The sequence below is a fragment of the Apostichopus japonicus genome, chromosome 18, assembly GCF_037975245.1.
Source record: "Apostichopus japonicus isolate 1M-3 chromosome 18, ASM3797524v1, whole genome shotgun sequence".
Taxonomy (NCBI): domain Eukaryota; kingdom Metazoa; phylum Echinodermata; class Holothuroidea; order Aspidochirotida; family Stichopodidae; genus Apostichopus; species Apostichopus japonicus.
In genome coordinates, this window is record NC_092578.1 from 4999317 (window position 1) to 5026480 (window position 27164).

General features: G+C 35.2%; 1 long non-coding RNA gene across 1 annotated transcript; it reads left to right on the forward strand.

Moving 5' to 3' along the window:
* Positions 1 to 16549: 16549 nt before the first annotated feature.
* Positions 16550 to 24481, forward strand: LOC139958924 (uncharacterized). The gene is made up of 2 exons (XR_011789905.1): positions 16550 to 16998; positions 21804 to 24481. It is a non-coding gene; the product is annotated as an uncharacterized lncRNA (long non-coding RNA).
* The last annotated feature ends 2683 nt before the right edge of the window (positions 24482 to 27164 follow it).

Genomic DNA, 27164 nt, shown 5'->3' on the forward strand with positions numbered 1-27164 from the left:
TAACGTTGTGTAAGACCCAAAAAAATCTAACTTTAGTCAGATTTTTAGTCCAACGAAAGGAAAAACAAAAAATCGATTCTCTACCTGAAGACAAACACGAATTTCTGTGTAGAATTAAATATTACTTACGGAATGCGATATTAAGGATCGAGTTCCCTGTTTCTTCAGAGGCGAGAAAGTTATAACACTAGGCCTAGGACTATGATCTAACTCACAAATGATTTCGAGTTGTTTAGCATCATGTTTGATCTCTAGAGTAAGGCAAATATGTCTCCAAAACAGAACAAGTATTGCTCGATACAGGTGACAAACGCCTACAGTGGAAGTACGACCTTCCTTACCGGTTTCGAACCTCTGGACATACAATCAGCGTCCATAGTCTAGTGGTTAGAGTGTCCGCATATAAAGCGGGAGGCCCGGGTTTGAATACCGGTGGAGGCTGGAAGTTTTTTCACTGTTCTGGATTTTCCAACTCACTACGATTTTAATTATATATATATATATATATATATATATATATATATATATATATATATATATATATATATATATATATAATATATAGGCCTATATCATCAGTTCTATTGAACTTCTATTGAAGTTGACCAAGTCAAATGTAAAGTCAAATGCTCTTTTCACACAAAAAAAAATTCTCCTTACGAAAATGTTAAAAAACAAAACAAATAGTCACTAATTACCTGTGTATATTCTCCTAACAGAGGTGGAAGTATCATCATTCTTTTTTCTTGGTAATAATACAAAACATATTCCAAAACAAATCAATAACCATCTCAGGGCCAGAGCTGTCATACGTAGTGATTTGTAACAGAAACTTAAGACTGTGATTCACCGTATTATTTCTATTTTTGGTATTTATTTTCTTCGTTTTTTTTTTAATTTTTCGTCTTGACAAATCAGTCAATTAAATTATCTCGTAAATATAATTTAATCGGTAACGTCTGAAACAATCACTGTAATCAATATTAAGGCTTATTCATCGACAAACCACCTGAAGGCGATGGAATTCCCCGAAAAACAAAGATTTCATTTTTGTTTAATAACGTTTAAACGTGTCTTCCCCGTAATCTCGTTTGTAAAGAAATGTGACAGCTGAGAGACCGTGACTGTATTTTTGGAGAAACGGAATGTTTAACGATACGTGTTAAATATAATATCAACGAAGTAATTGTGAAAGTCATAGTATAAGCTTATAAAAGGGATCTCGAGTCGAATTACTGAAAGTTTTTTTCTGGTGTTATTTTGCCCCCCCCCCCCCTCCCCGCGCCCTTCTTTCTTTTTGACTCATAAGTCACGAGTACACTACAAGGCCACATTTCTGCAGGGGAAAAAGTGAGAAGATTGTTCGTTTGTATGTTCGTGTGAGGGTGTGTGTGCGTGTGTTACTTATATGGGGGGGGGGTGTGCTCTTTTGTCTCAGGTTCTGGTTGCTTGAAACAAATCAATTTTATCAGTAATTATTGTGACATTAGTGGTAGTATATAGAATTCACCACTTCCATAGTTACGTAAGACAAAAAGAACCCGGATGGGATATGTTTTGAAGGTTCCATAAATTGAAAATATCTGTTCCACGTCGAGTTCAAATTAATTTATCTGGGTGTGTGCTACATTTTCAAGAAAGACTGTAGGTCTATACCCCCAAAAACATTCATGATTTTAAGAAACATGTAAGAAATGTTTTTTGTTAAAGCTGCTTTTTGCTAATTGTTTGCATTTTGTAGTCTTTGTTGTTTTATTTTTTTTTGGTCGTTTTAACTCTAATATTGTATCATATTAGATTTTAGCTTTTCGTCTGTGTGCTACTTTTCTGTACTTTTTAAATAATGATAATAATTATTAGTATATATAACTATTATTGCCCAATATTGAAATTAAGACTGAAACTGAGTTAAAAAAAACAGTGACATTTAGATATAAACTATATCTACGTTATGTATATATATAGATTATATGTGCGATATAAAATCATTCCAGGCAATCACAAAATGCTTATATTAAGATATTCCGCTTTTCAAGCAGAAACTGTGTTTTAACTATACGGTTTGTATATACGCAGGAATAATGTGTAAGTTCATTTATATATAGCAGGTTATACGTTGTCCTAAAGTTTACCTTATTAAGACATTATTTGTTATTTGTAATTAAGAAATTCAAAATAATTCTGAATACTTAATGTTTGTGTATTCGATTTTTCTTTTTTATAAAATGCGTTATACGTACAATATTATAGGTGCATCGTCCAATCCCTCAAAAACAGACTCTGGAAGAGTGAGGGGCGAAGGGGGAGGGGGTGGAGGAGGGAGGGTGATAAGAAGGTTCAGCTAGTTCCGGTTAGACTTAAGAGGAAACTATAACGGCACCATCAGCCATTACGAGGCCAATCAAGATAATATAAAAATGTCAAAAAGAGTGAGCAACTAAGTAAGTGATTGAAAGGGCTTACCCGCTCCCTTCCTATTCACAAAGGTACAAGGAGAAGGGGGGGGGGTTGAGGGACGGGGTAGGAAGTCGTAATTTTGACGTAAAAAAGTTTCTTTGAAACAATGACATTTATACGGTTTACATAAAGTATAAATGTTAGACATATTAACAGCCGAAAAGTCGAGATGTCCCATCTAGGCCAACGTGGCATCTATAAAACTGAAATTCTTCTGATCCCAGGCCCCACCTGTTTTCTGCCCCCCCCCCACACTTATTGATATCTTCCTACGCCACTAATTCCTGATTATGATTACTACATGAAAAGTGCTTTTAGAAAATCGTTCCGTCTTCCTCTTTAAATATGACATTTAAATTTGATAAAAGGATTGAAGAGGTTGCAATGGTAAGAGAGAGAGAGAGAAAGAGATAACAAATAAATTAAGTATAACTGAATAGGTTGAAAGCCATTGTCAGTCTATTTTGCTGGAAAGTAAGTCGAGTGTCAAGGATAAATATATATATAAATCATACAAAACATATGTACATACATATAAAACATATAAAGGATATATATATATATATATATATATATATATATATAGGTTACAATCAGTTGCACTTGATAAAACGACAGGGTGCCACATGTGTTGAAATAGTTCTTTCAAAATGACAACAGTGGGTTTTTAAAACTTGTTACATCCGATATGGAAATTTAAAATGAGTTAAAAGGTTTGTTTTTCAAAATAGTGTGAATATGCAATCTATCAACTGACATTTTTTTCCTAAAGTTTTTTCCGGGCTAACTAATAGTCTTGTTTTCAAGTTGTTTTTATTCGGCGACTGATGTTCATAATTCGATAATGTTTTTCCAGGCGATCTATATTCTTACAAGCATGAGATGTTTGTGGCGCGTTCATTGAATTACATTGAGCTTGTGTTGAATTCAATCATTGCTTATAGGTTTATTGTCTGTTGACCTCTATAGTAGAAAGAAATAGGCTGGTTCTAGATAACCCTGGTATGCCTGATTATGTATTAAAGGAGAATAGTCCGTTTCCAAGCAAAGCAAAAAAAAAAATGTCTTTAGGTTAAATATGTCATTATTGAGTGGTAGTGTGTTTCATGTGTTAGGATAAAACTCCTAAGCTTCGGTCTCCCTTATCTATACTTCATATCTCTACTACAACACGTCAGCAATCAAACTTTTACTTGAATGCAACGCCAAATCCTCTGTTTGAATATTCGAACCAAATACAAGATCCGACTCTTTAACCCAGCGCCGTCAAGAAACAGGTCAGGTCAAGAACCAGGTCAGGTCAGGTCAGACCCCTGAGACAACTAAAGTATGTTACCGGGTCCCCTTTTTAACATCTTCATTCCCCCCACCCCTGATCCCCTTTGGTTAATCCCTGCTAATATATCAGCAGCACAGGCGAGCCTTTATAGAAGATAATCTAATATTATCATGTTTTCCTTACCCTTCTCGAGAAAATGCAAAATTGGGACATTTCTTTAAAGACAACAAGAAATGAATAAGACTATCTCACATGTACAAAGATGATTCTATTTTTGCACGTTTTGCACTGATTTACCTAAAGTTATTTCAATTACAAATATGACTGAATTGTAGCTTATCTGCATGGAAATGGGGTCCTTATAGATATAGCGAAATATACCAAATACGTGCATTACAAAAACGGTTATTATTATTTCATAGACCTTTACAGGAGTTGCTATATACACACAACTAACCTTCAGACATATAAATTCATACATGTTTCCATAACAATTATTGTCCAGTAACATTCAGTAATTGGCAACCGCTTATTGACAAGGAAAGCTCCTTTAAGATTCAACGATCTTTGCAGCTGGCATACAATATATGTATATACATGTATGTTTTTGTGTGGATCGAACTGTTAAGCACTATATATACTGTAATTACAGGGAGGTAGTTACCAGTGCAGACCGGATGTATTCCCAGGGCAGCCTCAAATTGAACACTTTGGTTAATTTCGCCTTTCAAGAACGACTTCCTTTCATCTAAGGAAGAAGAAGATGAAGAAAAAGGAGAAGGAGAAGAAGAAGAAATAAAAAATATAAAAAGGGAAATGGAAAGTTGAATCTTAAAATGTGAGAATAGAGTATATGTTGGATTATAATGATATTCGCTGAAAGTAGATAATTAAATTTGTAAAACCCTCATTCAATAAAAGTCACCCAGTTGAATGAATAATATTATATTCCTTTGCAGTTCTTGTAGTAACCACAATTGAACATTGCTTACGAGGACATGTGGTTTTATTTTCTGGGGCAGCCTCACGAATGTCATATTGAGGTCTATATATATAAATATTAATATTTGATTTTGTTTTCCACTGTTTGAGCGTGATGGGTGGTTAGAGTACAGAACCAGTAACAAGAAACACATATGTCTCGGTGATTGTAGGTTCAAATAGTATGAATAAGGATAAATAGAAGAAGAATAGTTTATATAGTACTATGTTATTAATTTCGCATAACATACGGTTAATGTAAGCAAGTGAGGTTGATGGCAACATGATCCTTATTAATATAGCCGATATGCAATATTTCGGTAGTTTAATGTAACCATTAAACTATCTCATCTATATTTATACATCAATATTTTTTTACACTGAATCAACTAAAATCGTAAACTTTTTATTCGTAGAGGAAAGTCTTGGTAATGCAATGTATCCACAATATCTATGAATGCACGACGATGTTAGAATATATATTTGTCGGTCACAGAACTGTGCAAAGTTAAACGTAAGTCCGAACAAACCAACGTATTGACCCGTGGAATACGTGTGTATTTACAGAACAAGTACTACATCATTAGTACAAGAGTATGAGTACAATAGCATGAGAACAACAGCATAATCACAACAGCATGAGTACAACAGCATAATCACAACAGCATAATCACAACAGCATGAGTACAACAGTATGAGTACAACAGCATGAGTACAAAAGCACGAGCACGAGTACAATAACATGAGTACAACATCATAAGTACAACAGCATGAACAAAACAGCACGAGTACAACAGCATCAATATAGCAGCATAATTAAAACAGTATGCATACAACAGTATGAGTACAACAGCATGAGTATAACAGTATGAGTACAACAGTACAAGTAGAATCCCATATGGTACGAATACGTGCACAAGTATCTATAAGCACGAGTATATACCGCGAGTACGTAATCTTGCAATAACACCTACACTTGAATTCCAAAATGCCCCGAGGAACAGTACGAATACAAGGGACATGGGACACCCCCCCCCCCACCCACCCATCCTATGAAATATTTCGGACACTAAAAGTTAGTCAAAGCCTAAGAATAAGTTTGATCAAAACAGGCAAGAAACACTGGAGTGGAGAAAAAATACGCACGTTTCGCGTCCGGGAATTCCTTACTTTGACCAATGCTATCTAGTACGCATTTAGTAGTTCAGCTGGTATCTTTACTGCTACACGCTCATGCCCCACCCCTGGACCGCCCCGTCCCCATCCGAGAAATCCTTTATCCGGTATACGGATAACTAGCTGATAACGTTTTAAACAATACCACAACCACGCCATATTTTTGTACGTAAAGTATGATAGGCCTGTGTGTAACTTAAACTATATGTATGTTGAAGTCTTCCGCACTGTACGATGCTTAAAGTTTGCTTTGCAAACGACTGATTTTCTAGAGTTTTATCAACATCTTGATTTTACATGGATTGTAAAACTTGAAGTGAACAGTCTAATCTATGACATATATTCACATGAAGGGCAAGTCACAAGCTAAATTAAGCAAGAAAGTGCAAAACCATGAATGTATGGTTGACGGTATAATATTTTCCTGGACCATGGCCAAGAAAAGAAACAGGATAAATCCGTGAACCGAGAAACACAAGCTAGAGATGAGTAACTAACTGTGAGATGGTTGGCTGACAGTATTAGGGGGGGGGGGGGAGATTTCATTCAATATAATTGAAGAGTCATGGTTGCGTCATAAGATCGCAAATACCTTCACAGTTTAAACGTTTAATAGCTTTACAATTAAACTAGACTTGCCAGTCGTTTCTTTAGGCGGAATATATCTGTTTCGGTTATCACCAGATATATCATCTGACAAGGATGTCAAAGTGAGAGTAGAGACGGAAGTAGACAGACGATTCGCAAATTTAATAAATATCTCTGATAATTTGCTTTCCGTCTTTCAGTCTGACCGTTCAATCCTTTAGTAAGATGACTCAATGAATTGTGGTTTGTATGACCTTAAAACTATATATGAAAGAATCCTTCATGTTAAATTTGTATATTATTGCATGGAAGAAGTTGCTTTGATGCATTTGCTTTGCTTGGTGTCGAGGAAAAAACATATATGAATTGAATATCCTGCTTAGCTTAAGTGCGTCAAAATGAATTCCACGATTGAGGATGAAAAGCATTAAATGTATAATCTGGGGGAAAAAGAGTTTTTTTTATAGATATTAGAATTTAGGCTTCTAACCTAAAGTACGTCAGATGAACTTTATTGTTTAGAAGGTATTATATATATATATATATATATATATATATATATATATATATATATATATATATATAAATCCATAGGGTCATGGCTCACTGTGTGTGTATTGAGCCAGTACGGATCAGCCTCAGTTCATAGCGTTTCTTTTAGTCTCAGCCCTAACCCTTACCTTACCCTAACTTATACCCTATACCCTAACCCATAAGCGAACCCATAGCAAATCTGATATCCCCTTATCATTCGTATAACTTTGTTATTCCTGATTATAGAGTTATGTTCAGTCAAATTGTACACTAAGCCTGCAACCACATTCCCAGCTTAGACGCATAACATTTCTGATATTTACTATACCAATGCAAAGAACATCAAAACAAAATTATAGGATCGGAACCTCCTTGTACATGCTTGGTAACGGTTGCCGAAAAGACAAAATTGGTTAAAACTGTATAAAATATGTCAATATTAAAAACAAATACACAGAAATAAGAAAAAAAGTACCAATTTCTTTTCAGGTCAAAGACCACGTGGTAAATGACCTCAAACCATCATATAACTACCATATGTTCTTTCTGCCGAACCTACTAGTGAATGTGACGGGTTTTTTACTTACTAAACTGAATCCATCTTTCACTAACAGATTAAATATAGTTAGATGAAGGTGTATGGGTGGATTTCTGGATCAATGACCTTCTCTGGTACCTACACGCCCGCTCTTGGCGAATTGAGCTTTTGCCTGTCCATGGGGTAACACAGACATTTTTTTTTTATGGAAGAGAAAACGGATATTGCTCTCAAAAGAGTTTTTCAGAAGACCTTGAAGGCCCATTTTGAAAATTTAAGCAGGCGAACAAAGCATGGAATGTTGATGAGATAATTAATAACATTTCATCTATACTTTATATAAAAAAATATATATATATTTTTCATGAGCAATGTCCCACCTCAAAACTATACCTCAATCAAACTAAACGTGGTTGGGTGTGGTTGGGTGTTGGAAGACATTATTCAATGTGTGACGTCAGAGAATACCAACCCGGTGTATGAATAACCGCCCTTTGTTTATAGTAGTATGTATATATATATATATATATATATATATATATATATATATATATATGTATATATATGTATATATATATATATATATATATATATATATATACATATATATATATATATATATATATATATATATATATATATATATATATATATATATATATATATATATATATAAATATTTAAAGTGCTTACACGCGTAACATCTCCATTAGTTATCTGGGTGTGTTTGGAGGGAATGTGCGACATGATAATATGTTGTTTTAGTCATGGAACGAAATCAGCTACTTTAAAAAGCAGTTTTTTCTTCTTTTTTCTTCCTCTTCATTTTCCAACTGTGACTGAATTGAAAAATTCTGCACTATGGTAGTTAAACATGGCACCAAAGGCAGTTATCATTTTCTATATTAAAACTAATAAGACTAATATGTTTTATTTATGAGTATGTCACATAGCATTAAAGTTATATCTTTTGAAAGCATACGTCAAAAAACAGGATGCGAATTAGGTCAGAAATTGAGAGTATTATACCTGAATATATTAAAAAATAAACCCCTTTGAGAAAATGGACCTTCTTGACCTCTCAGACCACACATGATTGGGGTTTGTTCAGTCGACGAAAATGTCGGTAAAAAGAAATGAAAATTTACGGTTCTAGGTTACCTTAATGATTGACACAGATGGCATTTATATAGTCAATTTCTTTTACGAAACATGAACTATACACACCACATGTATATACGAGAATATTGTGGGACCTTTTGTTGTTGGTAATACACACTCCCCTCCAGAGTTACAATGATTGGTACATTTTCTTGATAAGCTGAAAATGTCAAGCTTTTGTCGAATAAGTTGTTGTCTAAAATCTCGGCAATAAATAACTAAATTGTAAAAAAAAAAGGATGACGTTCCGTCAAATCAGAGAATTTATTTTTATTTTGGAAAAAAAGGATATTCTATATACATGATTGCTATAAAATAATAGTTTATATCCTTTGTTGTGGTTCATCAAAACAGCTAACTATATAACAGATCCGGGACCTCAGGAAATAGATGACCTGCGAGGCGACTAATGGTATGCATGGATACCGAAATTAATACCGAATTGTTTTATGTATTTTTAATGTCCGTGAGCGAAACGTGCTGATAACTTTTTTCTTCATATTTTAACAAAATTATGTTTGCTGTACAATTTTTAGTACAAAAAAACAACAACAAATAAATACAGAGAAGGGGACGGCCAGGTTCCCCGGTGCCGCTAAGTGGATCAGATCTGGCTGCAGCCAAACCCTTTGAATTTCCTACGAATGATTCGGTTAACTCAAATACTTATTAATAGACCCAAAATCAACAAGTATCACAATGTTTTGTTTTTTTTAATATCGTAATCGCAGTAATATGATATGTTACCATCGTTCTTGCAGAAAATTCCAACCTTTTGCTGCTGTTCTTATCGTAGTTCGGCTTCCAAACAACTCATCTTTCTGGGTCAATCGAGACCTTGTGAAGTAGGTCACCGATTTCCCTTCATGAATATTAATGACTGATCTATTTCTCATTCTTTATCTACATGTCGATGGCTAGAAACATGTGAGGTTTACGATACACGATATATATGTATATATATATATATATATATATATATATATATATATATATATATATATATATATCCGACATTAAAATCGCTCTCGGGTTTAACAAGACTTACACTGACAATCAATTCCCATCTCCCAGCGGACATCTTACTGTATTTAAGGATGAAAGTTAACACCCTGATTTTATAGGAACCAAGTTTTGTGGTTGAGATTTTGGTCCCATTTTTTACCCCTTAAGTTATCATCTTTCGTACAGAAAATTTTGCTAGGATTAGAGCCAGTGGGTGGGCCTTAAAAACATGACGCCGATATCTTGAAGACGTGGTTAACCCTTAATTGACTTTAATGGGCTGACTTAATGGTGACGATGTACGAAGACGAACATTTTTTGTCTTCTTCTTTCAACTGTATAAGAACTTAAATCGTAATAAAATTAGTAACAACAAATTGTAAAGCAATAGATTTCCATTTTGGAAGTAGGTCAGTGTCAATTATTTGGTATCAACCTCCATTAAGATTTACACAAGTCCGCACGAAGGGGGGGGGGGGTGGGGGGGGGGGGGTTGGGGAATACGCGAAACTATGGCATTTCTGCCTCGCACCAAAATATTATATACATTGAAGTGATAGATATCCCTAACAGATAGATTCAGCACATTTTAAAGGCTATCAGAGTTGGAATAAATCCCTAAGCATTTCCTACATGGCATAAGAGGAATGCGATTGATAATTGCCTCAGCTTTATGGCGAGCCGTTTGTGCTAATGATCGAATAAGTTAGCAGAATAAGTTGGCACGTGTGAGATGGCATGATGACGTGTTGTCACAAAGGGTGCATCGTGAAACTGGAGGGCAACCACGTATTTTCTTCTGGAGGTGGCTTTAAACCCCCAGAACAAAATCAGGGGTAAAGCCACTCCCCTCCTCCCCACACCTCATGGCACACAGAATATTACACACAAATCATATAACATGTATGTGTTGTGAAAATTAGAAAGTTGAAAATTCATTAACATTGTTTCCAACGTTGCAAAAGGTGGCACCATTTTTACGTCAACACACCATCATCCATTTTATCAACATTTCTTAAAGAAGAGAGGCACCCTCTTCTTATACCGGTACTCCTCCCCCTGGCCGACATAGCATCGTAGCCCGCCCCCGCCCCCTGCGGGCCAAAAGTGGTGGCTGCGCTCCTGGTCATGACGGCAAATCATCCAGCTTGTCATGGTGTGAAGGTGTTTGGGTTAGATCTAGTCAGGTTTACTCATTTATATCATCACAACATTGCTCTATACGATGAACCATTTAATGTTCACTCCCCCTCCCCCCTCCTCCTCCCCCTCCCCGCCCCGCATTCCCACAGACCTCGTCGTCCACCTCCATCCCTCCCCGTATTCCCGTTCCCCAGTAAGGATTCTAAACGTGACTTGAAAAACGAATACCGTATTGGATTCACCAAGTGGGTGGTAAAATCAACGAATCATATACCCATATACATGTAACAACAACAGCGCAGAGATAAGTTAATATCAACTTGTAAAAAGAGGTTGATAATGTAAAATATCCTGATGACATTTTCATTCAATTTCCGACATACCGTTTCCGTTTTTCACCTACAAGTGACCTCGTAACAAATGGGTGTGACATCATAAAGCACTTTGTCAAAATATATTTGTCTTTGAATTTTATTTTTTTAAGGTTTTTTTTTCGTGTGTTAACACGATCCATGTTATCTCCATCAAAAATTGGATGCATCTTCACATGAAATACAGTAAATTCCTTGGTTTTGTGTCAAGTTCACAAACCGTGTAAACAATCATGTTAGAACCCTGTGCCAAATTAAAGGTCAAACTAGTGTGGAAAAAAAAACACACACACACAGAAAAATTAAGGAAACTAAAAGTACATATATGACATTACACCTGTTTTTTATCCTCAAGTTCATTTTTCCTAAAAAACTTTGACAACTTTGTCTATTAATATCTCGTAAATGTACATGTCTAGGTATTGAAATGCAGTTTTTCACCGTTGTGCTTATACTGAAGTAGTTTTTGCTTTAGCAATTAACCCTAAAAACCAATACATTTAAAGCGGTATGTGCACCAGTATGCACATAATACATTAAAGTGGCCAAAACAATGTGTACACCACAGTGGGGTATACGTAGACACTTAAACTGTCCATGGCTTTGCTCAATATTGATTATGATAATTCTATATAGGACTAGCCTAGCTGAAAAAAAACTTCCATCATTGCATGATGTTGCATTTTTAGTACGGTATACTCCACTTTCAGTTTGTGAGAAAATGTCCTTTAAAATACAGAAGGCGACTCATACATTAATGTATACGGTGTGTCTGATCAATATAATTATAATATAGAAAAATATGAAATATGAGTCAGCTTCTCGGAAACTGTAAAATATCGAAAAAGGAAAAACAAAACAAAAATAAAATAAACTAAGCAATAGAAAACATTTGTGACACAAGTAACATGGTCATAAACACATTACATGTTCGTCATGTACAACTGGTGTTGCATTCTATAATTGGGTAGTGTACTCTACTGTTGTTTAGAGTGAACAGTTTTGGTAAAATGGTATACAACGATCAACAAATTGTGTTAAAAACAACAAAGAATTAACATAAAACTATATAACTGAAGAAATGACGTCATCGTTAATTGCACTTAAAGGAGCCTTCCAATCGTGTAACATATTTTGCAACTGAAGTTCTGTAAAGTTGGATTCATAGAAATTGGATGGGGGTGTTGCGTTGCCTGCTTGCGAAATGTCTCTTTAATATATAGATACTCGTCCGTTCGCACGTACGAGATCGTACGATTTCACTTTTCCTACCTCCCTGCAAAATATACATCATTATCATCTTATATTCTTCATCAAATATTGTTATTCTTTCCGTTGACGTGAATTACCTGGTTCAATGGCATGTGACCGTTGATGATAATAATTCTATTGTTCCACAGCACGCACAAATATGCCATGCATTGTTACATAATTGTTCATGTGATGTATAGGCCTATCTCGATTTTCATGGTATAGGTATGTAGGCTGCTGTGTAATTTGATGTGTATAGGCCTATATAGGCTACAAGAAATTGTCCTTTACCACCCAATTGTATATTGACTTGTGAACTTGCTCACGCCCCTTTGCACTTTTAATTTTAGCACCACGGGGGCAAAGGTTGTAAAGTGGAGTCTATTTTTGTCGACTGCGGCCTATAAAAAGATTGTCGTTGACAAAGGTATACCGTATGTTTTGCTCTAACCACCAATCGTGCACATTACAGTGTAGTTATGTCTAAATACAGGCAAATCCACGATAAGTGTGAATAACGGTAACATGCAATAACAGTAATAAAAAAAATGATTCAATTTATTCCATACGGAATTTTTGGATGTCAACAGGAAATGTTTGGATTTAGATATATAAAGCCAAAGAAAAAAATTAAATTAGATACACTTCCATAATAATACATATATATATATATATATATTTTTGATGTGTAAATAATTTTAAATCATTTAATTTTTGTAATTTTTCCACAACGTTTCCTCATAAATTAATATATGATATCATGCTATTTTTAAACACTCATAAGAGCAAATGGAAGAAATGTATCAGTTATTTGTATTTTTTAGAAAAAAAAGATTGCTTAGAAGAAAATTGATAGGTTCTGACTGGACACAGCATGACATTAATCATAGCAATAAAGCCTACCTAGCTTCCCATCAAGTGGCAAAAATGTATGATCTTGTAGACCTACACCGTTTTCGTCTGTTAGCATTATCACACGTTGAACGAAGATATGACATTTTTTTGTAACCATACGCATCGCTGTATATGAATCAATGTTTCTATTTCTTTTCATTTCTTCTTTATTTTATTTATTTATTTGTTTGCTTCCCAATTTAACAATGTGTTTTTCATATTGATTTCATATTGAAGCTTAGTAGATCATACTATGTTTTGAAAGAAAATTAGAACGCTGGGATAACTACTTAACGTAGTTTGTATAGCTGATGTATTATGTATAATTGGCTATGTAAAACAAAATGGATGCCACATGTGTATGTACACTGTATACAGTGAAAATGTTGCTCACTGGTAAATGTATCCAGATATACTCTACAATGCGAGAATATCTCTCATAGGCGTACATGAATTACAAAACATCAAAACCTCCAACCGCCGAATAAAAAATGAAGGCTTTCACTGAAACCTCCCGATGTATTTTGATATATAGGCAATTGTGTATTGATAGTAAATAAGCTGCGTTAGCAGTTGTAAGATTTACTGCTCGTACGGATATATACAGCGACTTACGTATCTGATTATCATTTAAGTTAATTAATTGCGTACAACTGTTTGTTCGGACAGACACAGATACCCATAATTCTAATTACAAATTGACACGAGGACATGACTGTTGTTGCTTTTTTTTTCTTCTTTTCTTTTCTGGTTCATACAGTGGAAAAATTGATGCTGGGGAATTACATTCTTCAAACATTTTATTCTCGAGTGATGAAAGCACTCCAAAAGCTCACTTAACGACGGTTAATAATGGCATCATGTCGAAGGTCAGAACGAACGTACACATAACTGTATAAAAACAGAACATAACTCAATTCTAAGCAGTAGCATCGTCGCCAGACAATTTGATGTGTGTGTGTGTGGCGGGGCCGGGGGAGGGGGGGGGGGGGTAGGCACAGCAAACCTAGAGCAACATTTGTGGGGGGAGGTGGTGCAAAGAATGAGGGTAAAGCAAGCCGGCGCCATCGCGGCGTTAGGTCGAGAGGCCGCGCCATAGGGCCCCTGTTGGAGGGAAAAGACATCTTGAGCTTTGCGTTTTTCATCGTTTACAGAAGATATACTGATATATACTCAGCTTCAGATAAGCATAATTTTGTAGATAGACGCAAGTGAACTATTGTCATTTAAAAGTCAAAGAGTTGTGTATATCTTCTCTGACAATACGTTTTTTTTTCTCGGAAAAGACAACTTTCATTCGGGTAATGATTTGCTCCCGCCCCTCCCCTCATCAGCGCTACTGATTGTGTGTCTGGACATTTAAATTACATAACGTTTCCCTCCTACAGGAAGAGAATTTGAATCGTCAAATTATCGATAACAGATTGAAAAATTAATCTTTTCCTTAATTTAGAAAACATTTTAATTATTTTTTTTGTCATACCGAGGGATAGAAGTTAGTTCCTTGCTATCTCCACCATTATTTTTACATTGAGCATGCGCAGTTCTATTCTGAAGAGAGGAAGAACTAAAATAGGGGATGAAAGCACGCAATGAATATGATGTACAACTGATGTACAATTGATGTACAACTGATGTACAACTGATGTACAACTGATGTACAACTGATGTACAACTGATGTGCAACTGATGTACAACTGATGTACAACTGATGTACAACTGATGTACAACTGATGTACAACTGATGTACAACTGATGTACAACTGATGTACAACTGATGTACAACTGATGTACAACTGATGTACAACTCATGTACAACTCATGTACAACTCATGTACAACTCATGTACAACTCATGTATAACTGATGTACAACTGATGTACAACTGATGTACAACTGATGTACAACTGATGTAAAACTGATGTACAACTGATGTGCAACTCATGTATAACTGATGTGCAACTCATGTACAACTGATGTACAACTCATGTATAACTGATGTACAACTGATGTACAACTGATGTACAACTGATGTACAACTGATGTAAAACTGATGTAAAACTGATGTGCAACTCATGTATAACTGATGTACAACTCATGTACAACTGATGTACAACTGATGTACAACTGATGTGCAACTGATGTACAACTGATGTACAACTGATGTACAACTGATGTACAACTGATGTACAACTGATGTACAACTGATGTACAACTCATGTACAACTCATGTATAACTGATGTACAACTGATGTACAACTGATTGCCTTGCCTAAAGACACACACCATTGAATGTCTAGTATTTTCGCTGTGTTTCATCAGTTTAAAATAACCGTCGCCCTTAGCAGATCAACATTGCCTTCATTAATTGGTCAATTTCATGAAAATCAACCATACTTTGAAGCTAACGGAGGGTTTTATTTAAAGAGTCGTACGCATGTTTCTTCAGCACTGTTTTCTCTCCCCTCTCCCCTCCTCTACTCATCGCCTATCCAACCCCCAACTCATATCCAACCCCAACCTTAATCCAACCCCAACACTAACCTTTATCCAACCCCCATCAGTCACTAACGTGAGTTGTCTAACGATAAACTGTTTCGATATATGACCTTCAGCCGTGAGCCATCAAATTATGTACATATGTATTTATATATATATATATATCGAAAGTTTCGTTCTGTCTAATTAGCCTATAGCGATCGATCGACAACGCTGCACTTTCGTTCGTACGTTCACGGAAGCAAATATTTCTACTATTATATCTATATCTATATATATATACATATATATATACATATATATATATATACATATATATATATATATGTATGTATATATATACATACATACATATATACATATATATATATATATATATATATATATATATATACATAAATACATATAAACTTAATAGCAGAGACGAAAACGCTTATACGTCGCACCAACAAACCCGTTCCGACGAACATCCTGCAAGATTATATCGACCAACATTATCTAAAATACATTCTTGCTACACCCGGCGGTGTCATATTTGAGACTTATATAGAGTTTTTGCTGTTTTCAGTCAGGAAAAACGTATTCCAACCAACTTTTTGTACTGATACACTTTTCCAGAGAGACAGAGAGGGAGAGAGCAAGAATTTAGATTGTCGATCTGTTCCTTGTAAGTAAGAAATAAGGGAGGTGAGGTGGAGATATAGAGAGTAGAGAGAGAGAGGTGAGTGGAGTGATAGAGGTGGAGAGAGAAAGAGAAGTCAGTTATGCATCAATCATCATAGTGCACGTTGTAGATGGTTTGTCGTTTCATCAGGTGAATTCGTGGCGGACCTCAGTAACGCGTATCATGTTTAGATGTCATTCTCCAACGACTTCCGTTAAATGAAACGGGATCTTAGATGTCCCCGTGAGCGGCGGGAAAGTATAGTTAAAAGTCATGTCCGTTTAGGTGCGAATAAGTTACAAGAAGGAAGAGAATCAAGATATTATCAATTTTTTTAAGGGCATCTTTGGAAGATTTGTTCTGGGAGGCGAAGCTAATCAACAGTCTCGAATACACTGCTGTTGGCATTTTCTGCCGTTCTTGTAGAAGTTTCGTTAAAAAGGAAGAAACAGTTTTGAGTAAGTCTTAAATATATATATATATAAACACACACACACATATATATATATATATATATATATATATATATATATATATATATGTACATTTATATATATATATATATACATTTATATATATATATATATATATATATATATATATATATATATATAACATTCAAATAATACATTGACGATTATTTTAAGAACATTCGTCATCATTTGACACTAAAAATACTCCGAAACATATCGAACGTTATTGCTTTAATGCAATCGATTAGTTTCAAATATAATGTCATGCAATCGAATTTTTGTCTAAGAAAAATGTAAAATATGTGTAATGTTTACCAAGTAAGACTATTTCATTTTTAAAGTGATAAATATTAAGGAATTCTCACAATTGTTAATATATGCGTATATCTGCTAAGTTATCTGGAAGGGTAACATTTGGTGTAGGCGAGGTTAGTGTTAAGTCTATACGAGCGATAACTAACCGGAAATGACGTCATGTCATAACATCCATGGATATTTTGGTCTCCAAGCCAGTGTCAATAGGTGTATGCTCCATACGCGATGTGTTTTTTTACAGTAAAATTACTAAGGAGGAACCGATGTTTAAAATCCGGTATTCTTGCGCTTGCGCATTAAATTTCAGATAGTATTAATCTCACTCAAACATTTAAACTTGCTGATTACTATAATTATTGATTCATTTCAAAACTGGAAAGATTAATTTAGTGAGTAGGTACATCATAGGTCTAATTTCTGTCATTTGTAATATATTAATTGCCCTGACACTTCTTTTTTGAATTTTTATTCAATTAATTACATGCATAAGACGAATGAAGTAATAATTTCATCACTCAGGATTGAGGTGAAATTAATTGACTGGTCATGCTGACGGTTATGCATTGTTATGCATTGCAGATATCTAAACAAGTGTACTACCAAAATACTGAAACCCAAATACGTTATTTGAAAGTTACATGTATTCACTATCCTATACGTTACATGTCTGGTATAAAGGAAATGTTAAAAAAACAAGTGTAGGCAATCCCTTTCATGTAACGGCATTCCATCCAATAAATCATACCGTAAGTCCCCGGATCAGGTCACGTGATTGTCATATATCGGCACTAACTGAGAAGTAGAGGAAACAAGTGATAAGCCAACTGCGATTTGCTGTAAACACATATTTGTACTTACAAAAAGTACCACGTGATTCTCACGTCACCACGTCGCGGCTATATTTTGCGTCGTTTTGGTAACTTTTCGTTATTTTCGGGGGAAAAAATTGATCGTACGAACACTCCTTTAATGTTAAATATATAATAATCCGTACCAATACATTCAAACTTACTCTCGATTATGTCAAATTTATCTTATTCACAGCGTTAGTAGTCGGTCATATTAGCTATACCAACATATTAATATAGCATTTAAGTATATTTCATCATTATATCCTTCCATTGCTTATTCTAATAGGAATGCGTTATACCGGTAGTCAGACTTGTCGTACGAGTATACAATAGCGTTAGCATACGAGTAAACTAGAAAATGAGAGTTCTAGAATGTGCTAGTATTTGTACTCGATTTCGAAAATGAGTACTAGTACGAGTACAATCTACAAGACGAGTACGCGTAAAGGCAACTATGTTGGAATAGGGAGATACGAGTACGGACTCACTGCAAGCCTGTCGATAGTATTCATTATTGTTATGAATATTCATGAATCATTCATTACATCATGACTATTTAATGAGTATAAACATGCTTATATGACTATTCATGATGTATTCATGACCCTTATGAATAGTCATGATGCATTTATGACTATCCGTGTATAAACATGATCATGATGACTATTCATGGCGTATTCATGACCCTTATGACTATTCATCATTCATTCATATCAGTCATGATTATTCAGTAAGTATATACATGACAGTGATGACTATTCATAATGCGTTCATGGTCATTACAAGTACAACTACCGTGATCCTTATGACTGCTCATGACTATCTAAGATGATCATGAATAATCATCGTGAACATTTGAATGTGCCCAATAAAACAACATGTTTAATGACCCGTTCGTATGCCAAAGAAAAACGAATAAAGCGGATGTCCTCTGGATGAAGAAATTCCAAGCAACGTCTTAAATTAGAAACTTAAGCCACCCACAGGCAACAAACAATTTTGCGTCATCAAAAATGTTTCCATGGCAACAGCTCACGCCACTTTGCACCTTGTTGATTTGCTATTGAAACAAAAGAGCTTGAAGTGACCAAGAATACCATCATTTCACAGTTAACATTTTCATCTCTTTCGATGTTGCTCCATATTCATTATCGGCATGAATAATCATGATACAAGGACTGTCATGCACATAAATCAACTGCAGTGAATCTTTTTTTGCAGGTTATTGCGACAATGTTCTTTAAAATAGCCAATAGTTTAAACCTTATTGATTGGCTCATTTGTTCAGGTATAGGTTCAAGTCATTTTGTTGATGGTTTGTGTAACTGCACATAAACAACCATACCTCCCAATCGTTTGTTCTTGGCATATTAATTGATTTAATTTATTCATAAATACAATACCAGTTTTCTTGCTTTCTTATTGATTCTCGCGATGCATCCTTGTATAGCTGATATAATTTTCTATAAGCTAAACTAGTTATTCCAGTCACTTGTATTCATAGTCTTCCCAACATAATCCGTTTATTTGATCTCTAACCAAAATCGGAGTATTAAATTGCAGTGTGCACTGAGTAGTTATTTTCAATATTCTATCAACATTATATTTGCTTTCGCACACGAAAGTCATTACGTAACATTACATTTACTAAAAACAATATTAGTGTCTCTCGTTTTGTATTAAATGTAACTAAGACACAAGTGCGATAATGTGACTACGGAACGCCATTTGTGTCACAAATTAGTTCAATTATCACATGATCTACCTCGACTTTTGTGATGGTGGTGGTGATTGGGTGGGTGGGGGGGGGGGGGTGATGTCAGCATGTTACAATTGCTGCAACATACTGATATTTTTCCTAACATAGTGACACAGTGTGAAACAGATGACGATCCGTGTGTAACTTCGTGCCGTATGCATTTTCATTCCATAATATGAAAGTGTGTAGATACTCTCCATATTTCAATAGAGGGCCTTTATAATGTAACATAATTTACCATTGGAACCATGCATGCTGCCAGACGTGTACGGCTTAATAGATTTTGCTACTTCACAACATGAGCTGGTAAGAAAAGAATAACCCCGATTTTGGTATCATCAAAAAAGGGAAAATCAAAAACTATTCCATAACTACAATAAAATATTCACAAAGTAAAACGGGACATAACTTTATCAACATGAGAGAAAGAAAAAAAACCTTCATTTCACACACATAAATAAGAACGTATTTCGATATTTTTTTGGTTTTTCTTCTCAATTGGTTTCCTTTATTCAGAGCCATGTGACAACACCTATTATCTGCTTCAAAACTTTGTTAAAACGAAAAACGTCTGTAAAATTTATTCTCAAATCGACTAAAAATATCTAAAGTCAAAACCGCTGCATAATTGGCTCATTTTGGCTAGCCGCAGAACAGGCAACGGTGCGTCTCTCAGCCGATGGCGGTTGTCATGTTTGATTACAAAGACGCTTATAACTGGTGTGCGTGTGTGTGTGTGTGCGTTTTTTTTTCCCAGTCACGTGTTTTTTCTTCGTTCGAAAAGCGAAAGTGCATTTAACCTGATGGTGTTTTTCAAGTGTTCATGTGCAAAACTATGTTGCCGATAGTTAATTGATTCGTACCTTTCCTAAACTCATATGCAGTGTGTCCTGAAAAGTTCAAATCAAAAGTGGAGCGCCTTGAAGCGGGAAATAACGAGACAATTTTCAGAGAAAAATATTTATAGGGTCACGGTCTTTTTTTCTATAATTGACTAATATATGACTATTTTACAAGCATGAAGATAGGTTTACTAAAAAAAATCAGCAATGTTGCTGTTAGTTTACCCGATTTCATGACTTTACCGATTCAATGATTAAAGTTGTATGGGAAAATAAGTTACAAAGAGAGAGAAATCACTGAATGTTTTGCGAATCTTGGCAGTAGAGCATAGGCGGCTCGAAATTGGTTTGACTGTGTTGAATATCTAATGTGTATTTTATCCTACATGGGGGGGAATGTTTAAGCCATTCTCCAAAATCTCCAAGGGGAGTTTCTACACTAGTGCAGAATCCCCCCCCCCCCCCCCCCAACTTGTTCGAACCAGCCACACATAGGGTTTATTTCTCACCGTTATATATACGTATCGTAATTTGAAGCTGTTCCGACACGAGAAACATTTTCCTTGAAAGTCTAGACATCGAAAGTTGTTGCAATTTGTTTTTAATCGATATAAGTTCATCAAAGTTGACTCTAAATCTATGAAATAAGACTCTCACCCTCTACCAGCCATTATCGTCCCTGCGCGATCTGTTGGTCTAACGGGAGCACTCCATACTGTGGGTGGGGTGGGGGTGGGGGGTCAGACAACTGTTGAACCTCAACAACTTACTTTTGATCTCCCCCTTTTTTCTTGGAGAATGGGGTGCATTTTACGTTTTGCTCAAGTTTGATCTAATACTCATGACCTGCAAGAAGATTTAAAAATAAAGTTTGATGTTTTGATATTTGATTTTAAAATAAGTATTCATGTGTTAAACGTCTTATCTTCTGCATAATGTTTTATCAACTGTGTCCTTTAATGACAATAATCAAATAATCATTAATGATTGTCTCATTTTACCCATTCATTTAAATCTCCACAGATTCTTTAAATCGACGGCTATTGGCTAAATTATGGGTTGGCTCCGTATAAAGATGTCCATTTTTGTCCACGTCATCAATTTCGCGGTGATATTGCTGTCCACTTCGCTGTTAGCGTACGCTAGATGTCAGCCTCACCTAGTCAACCACATCGTCGAATTCGAAGGTTGTAGTGTGCGGGTCCAGAGTGCCCAGTGTATCGGCAACTGTGAGGGAAGCTATGCCCACCCCTCTGAGACAGACCTCATGACTATTCATCGAAACTGTGAATGCTGCATGCCTTCGGATTTTGTCGACGTCGCCATACGATGCAGAAATCGGTCGAAACAGATCAGAAAGATCACAAAGTGTCGATGCAGGCCCTGCAGTAGCATCGCAGGTGTCCCAGAGAGGGTGGAGGTGGCCCGAGGACGTAGGGCAAGCAAGCCTACCGGAAAACGCAATAGACGGTTGCGGAAATCTCGTCGAATTTGAAGGGGGGAGAAAAACATATTCGCGTGGACAAAACAATAATACACAAAATATACAACGAAAGGTTTACCCTGGGATAATATTACAATACAAGAAAATAGTGTATTACTTCTTGTAATTTGTCAAAGAGGAATCATTCTGTTTTTTTCGTTAATATAATTTATTCAATAATAAAGTATTCAAGAACTATAAAGTTGGGATAGTTATTGATGCCACGATAGTGTTGCCGCTTTTGGATCATTTGGTTAAAAATCTGAAGTATTTAGCTTTTTTTTTGGGATTGAGTTCTCATATCTTATCATATCATTTTGTTTTATGGTTATTGGTTTGGAAGGAAAATCAAGACAGTCTTGATACGTATGATAGAATGCGTCCAATGGGACCGGCCCCATCCCCCATGTTGCACATTTGAAGAAGGTGACGCAAAATGCATCGGAATGAGCAAAAGATGGCTGTATCTCTAGCAGAAATCGTATCTCGTACAGATATCTGATATTTCATGAAGAGTTTGTAAAACAAATGTACACAGATTGCCCCATTTGTAACTTTATTGTTATGTTTGTATTCATAAAATTAAAAATATTAAAGTAAAGAAAGTAAGAAATTTTAACCCCCCTCCGCTATTTATAGGATTAATATCTTAGTACATAATGAAAGGTTTAATAGTAAAATTCTGTCATATAATGTGACTAACGCATCTTTCGGCATTTGTCAGGACATGTTGACCGAAAATTTACAGTATTTTGGCATTTTTTGTTTGTATAGAAATACTCAACTGCAGATATTTGATTTTAAAGAATTTACAGCTCGCCACATATACCTCGGTGTCAATTGTTTATTGTCCGTGTCACAATATTGGTGTTGAATATATATATATATATATATACATAGATTAATTTGGAAATCGTTGAAAACAATTTCATCGTTACATTACTAGCAGTATTATAATGTGCTCGAAATTTTGATATTTATATATGTTAAATATGGTATTTATTTGGAGTTCTGAATGATCTTGGTTTTGTTAAGGTTATATATCTGACACTGACAAAATTCAAATAAACCGAGAACCACATTGAGCTATGATTGGATAAGGAAAATCTCAAGAGTACTATGCGCATGCGTAAGGAACGTGATCGGTGACGTAATCATTTATGGAACCGCGTTGTCCAAAGAACAATGATCAGACGATCGATACAAGTGACAAAGTGTAGGAAGGCAAATTACCAATCGAAATGACCAAGTTGTTGTATAATTATTGTAAAGTGGTTATTTTTGGGTGATTGTTCATAATACGCTTAACACTGAACTATATATAATTTATTCATGTGTTTTTTGGCTAACATGTTATGTTCTAAGAAACCTTTGATCAAAACTTCTGAACAGAAAGGGAAATTTTTGCTCGACATGCATTTGTAACAAAATTATGATATTGATTATTCATATATTATTATTTTTTTCAAGCAGGACATTTGAAAGGTGAGAGAACCAAGTTAGCCCCAGATCACCCAGTGTGTTATCTTAATTTAAAAAGAAAATAACTAAAAATGATAATTGGTCACTATTGGGTTTATTACTAGCTAGTCGTTTCATAATTTAGTATGCGCATGCCCGTGAGTAGGGGTAACAATAACGCACCACGCCTACATAGTTGATCATTTTGAAAGTCTTTTTAGGGCCTTGATGAAATGCTGGACGGGTATGGCATCGAGTAGACCTACGTGTCAAATTTACCAATTTCTGGGGTAATACAATATATAGGATTCTCTCTATCATCGTCATACGTGCCTGTGTTTGCATCACGTGACCTCAGTGACCAGGGACTATGTCACGCGCAGGTACACTAAGCATCATGAACCTATTTGATAAATGTTACATGTAGACGCAATGTAGACGTCCTTCGGTCACAGTATTGGCCGCATACTGAAAGTTGAATGGGGTATGAATACATATTACTGAAATGGCGCCACGGAAGGGCATTAATTGATGAAACTCGGGAATTACTTTAAGACACTCGCGTACTTTCTCAAAGGAATCACACATTGGAAATAATGAAAATATCCACTTTTCATAATAGCTTAACGATCAATGTATACTAATGCTCCCATTATTGGAAATGTGGAATTGAAATGACATTTCGAGATTTCTTCCATTATGTGTTTTTAAAGGGTTTTGCTGTTAATATTTAAGTCAAACGTATAATATCATCTAATTACCTTTTCTCTCTATTTACGTCTTATTTAAAATAAAATAAACAAAACGTTCAGTTTTGTGTTTCCCAAAGTCCTTTTCACATCGGCTTTGTAATGATTCTTCTCCATAAGTGATCAGATATTTGCGAGGCACATACCTCACCCAATAAATGAGAGCTCTTGGCGTGCTGGTTTCCAAATTCCTTTCACTATTCAAAGTTTTAAAAAAACAAAATGAAGAGAATAGCTAAGCTACAGTTCAATTTGGATGTTTAACCTTAGGCTAGCTATTTTCATATCATGACATGGTGTTAGGCAAGTCCCCCTTCTAATCTCTAAAACTATATGAAATTCATGTTACAAGCCATTGCGTACAAAAAATAACAAGCATGCATTTAATGTAAACTATATACAGCTTCCTAAAGGGCATGGCAGGATCGATTAAGCGTTAATCCTCTTAGCATAAAAGCGTTGCCTTTGCAGAAACATTTTCGTTGATATGTGAAAGTTTTAACATATTTCTTGAAGCTTTCAGTTCCAGAATCTAGGCATGAAGTTCAGCGTTCAAGGTCGCACATTGCCGATATTATTCATCCAGTGGTTGATCTAATTTTCCACATGGTCGACCTTATTTAATAGTTGGTTTAAGTCCCGAAAGCGCCGTGAACACACACACATACACAAAAATGTAGTACCTGGGAACATTTGATTACGAATAAAGTTTTTGTTACTCAGATAGTTCTCAAGGGCAATGTGGCATAAAAGTAACAAAACAATAGTGACATAAAAAGGTTTGCATTTTGACGAGAGAGCTGATGCTACAATGTATTTGCTTCTTTTTGGTAAAAGAAGGAAAAAAAATTAAAGTAAAGAAAAAGTGACAAGGCCATCGATTTTTTTTTTGGCCAAATGCGAAGTTAGCAGTTTCGTTTATATAGTATTGAAATATCCATGTGGCATCATAAGAAATGGCGATGGTGGTAGTGGTTTAACAGTCAAACACACTTTCAATAACGTTAATAACACATGAGCATAGCTCATAATGTTTGGCAAAATTGTGATCGACTTTCTCAAGGAATGCATCTACAATTAGAAAATGCTTTTCAAGCCACTGAAGCAGAAAGCTTAATGTATCAAAACAAACATAAGCTGTATATGTACTATTATAGGAAAATATCTTATTCATGCATGCGTGTATCTCATGTTTTAGTGCAACATTAACTTGTTAGTCCAATCATTGGTAGTGTTTTCGTATCCATCTTTACTCTTATAGAACAAAAAAATTGCAAGCTTTAAAGATGAGAATTAAAATGTGAGATGGAAATTGAACACACACGCAATATATCAAGAATACGGAAAAAAAAAAAAAAAGGCATTTACATTTTTGTTACGTGATAATGCGTTCTGTATAATTCCAATTAGGTACAGATTTTTCAAAGTAAGCAGAAACAAGGATGACTTTATCTTTCAAAGTGAATGTATATATCTCTAGCTAAAAGTCAAACGGAACAGGTTTTAACTCGCATATATAGGAGTGGAACTCATCCATATGACGTCATAGCTTTCAAGAGGTACGGCAGGGCAAGAAAAATACAGCATGAAAGCATATCCAGTGTTGTTGAAATTGTTACACGGCCCCAAACCAAATCGTCACTGCATGCGATAATTTCTGAGGGACCGTGGCCCCCGAACAGGGGCAGATCCAGGATCGAAAATTGAGGATTGTGCCCCTGCCTTTATTGGAGGAGGGACGGGGGGGGGGGGGTGGGATATGAGTCTTACTAGGTTATAAAATAGGCGTATCATCCGGTGTAAGTTCAAGGTTGTGCTAATAACAACTTCTATTACTCCCCCCCCCCCCCTCCCCCTCCAACTCCTTATCCGTGCATGCGGATTCCTGGACGCGGTTGGTTAATGATATGCCGGTACAATAATTCTTTTTTAGTATATGAGTATAATACATGATTTGAAAAATAAAATGCTCGATTAGGCCAATGCATGTGATATGATGAATCCATCACCACAACGTCTCATTGCATTGGTCTCAACCTCGATATTTTGTCGGAATTGTTCTATATTCAACTAAAGTATTTGTTTGTGTATTCACTGGGGTCAATCAGGAGGCCCGTGGAAATATGAGGTAATTAATAATAACATGTTCCATAATTCATTTTTATAATATATATATAGCCTATATATATAGCCTATATATATATATAGCTTATATATAGCCTATATATATAGCCTATATAAATATATATATATATATATATATATATATACATACATACATACATGTATGTATATATAGATATAAATATGTAGTCCGCAGCAATATATAGTTCATTATTGATTATGACGTACCTGGATATTCACGCAGCCTTGGACTTAATCATGCATATGCATAAATGATTTTTCGAACATTGAGAAAAGTGGGATTACGTGCCAAAAGTCATGTCCATGCCTCTACACACAGACGTACACAGATGATTCATCTTTTTCATGGTGTTATTCTTTTGGCTTCAATGAAAATCGTAATTATTGCTACCGTCTTAATCTATACTTCGTTGAACGTTTGAGCAAACAATACCAAAATACATAAAAAAATATTGAAGAAAAGGGAACACAACTATTATGTATACCAAAGGTATGGATTCCTTGTGACTTCATTGAACTTTTTTTTTTGTTACATTTTGACGGTAA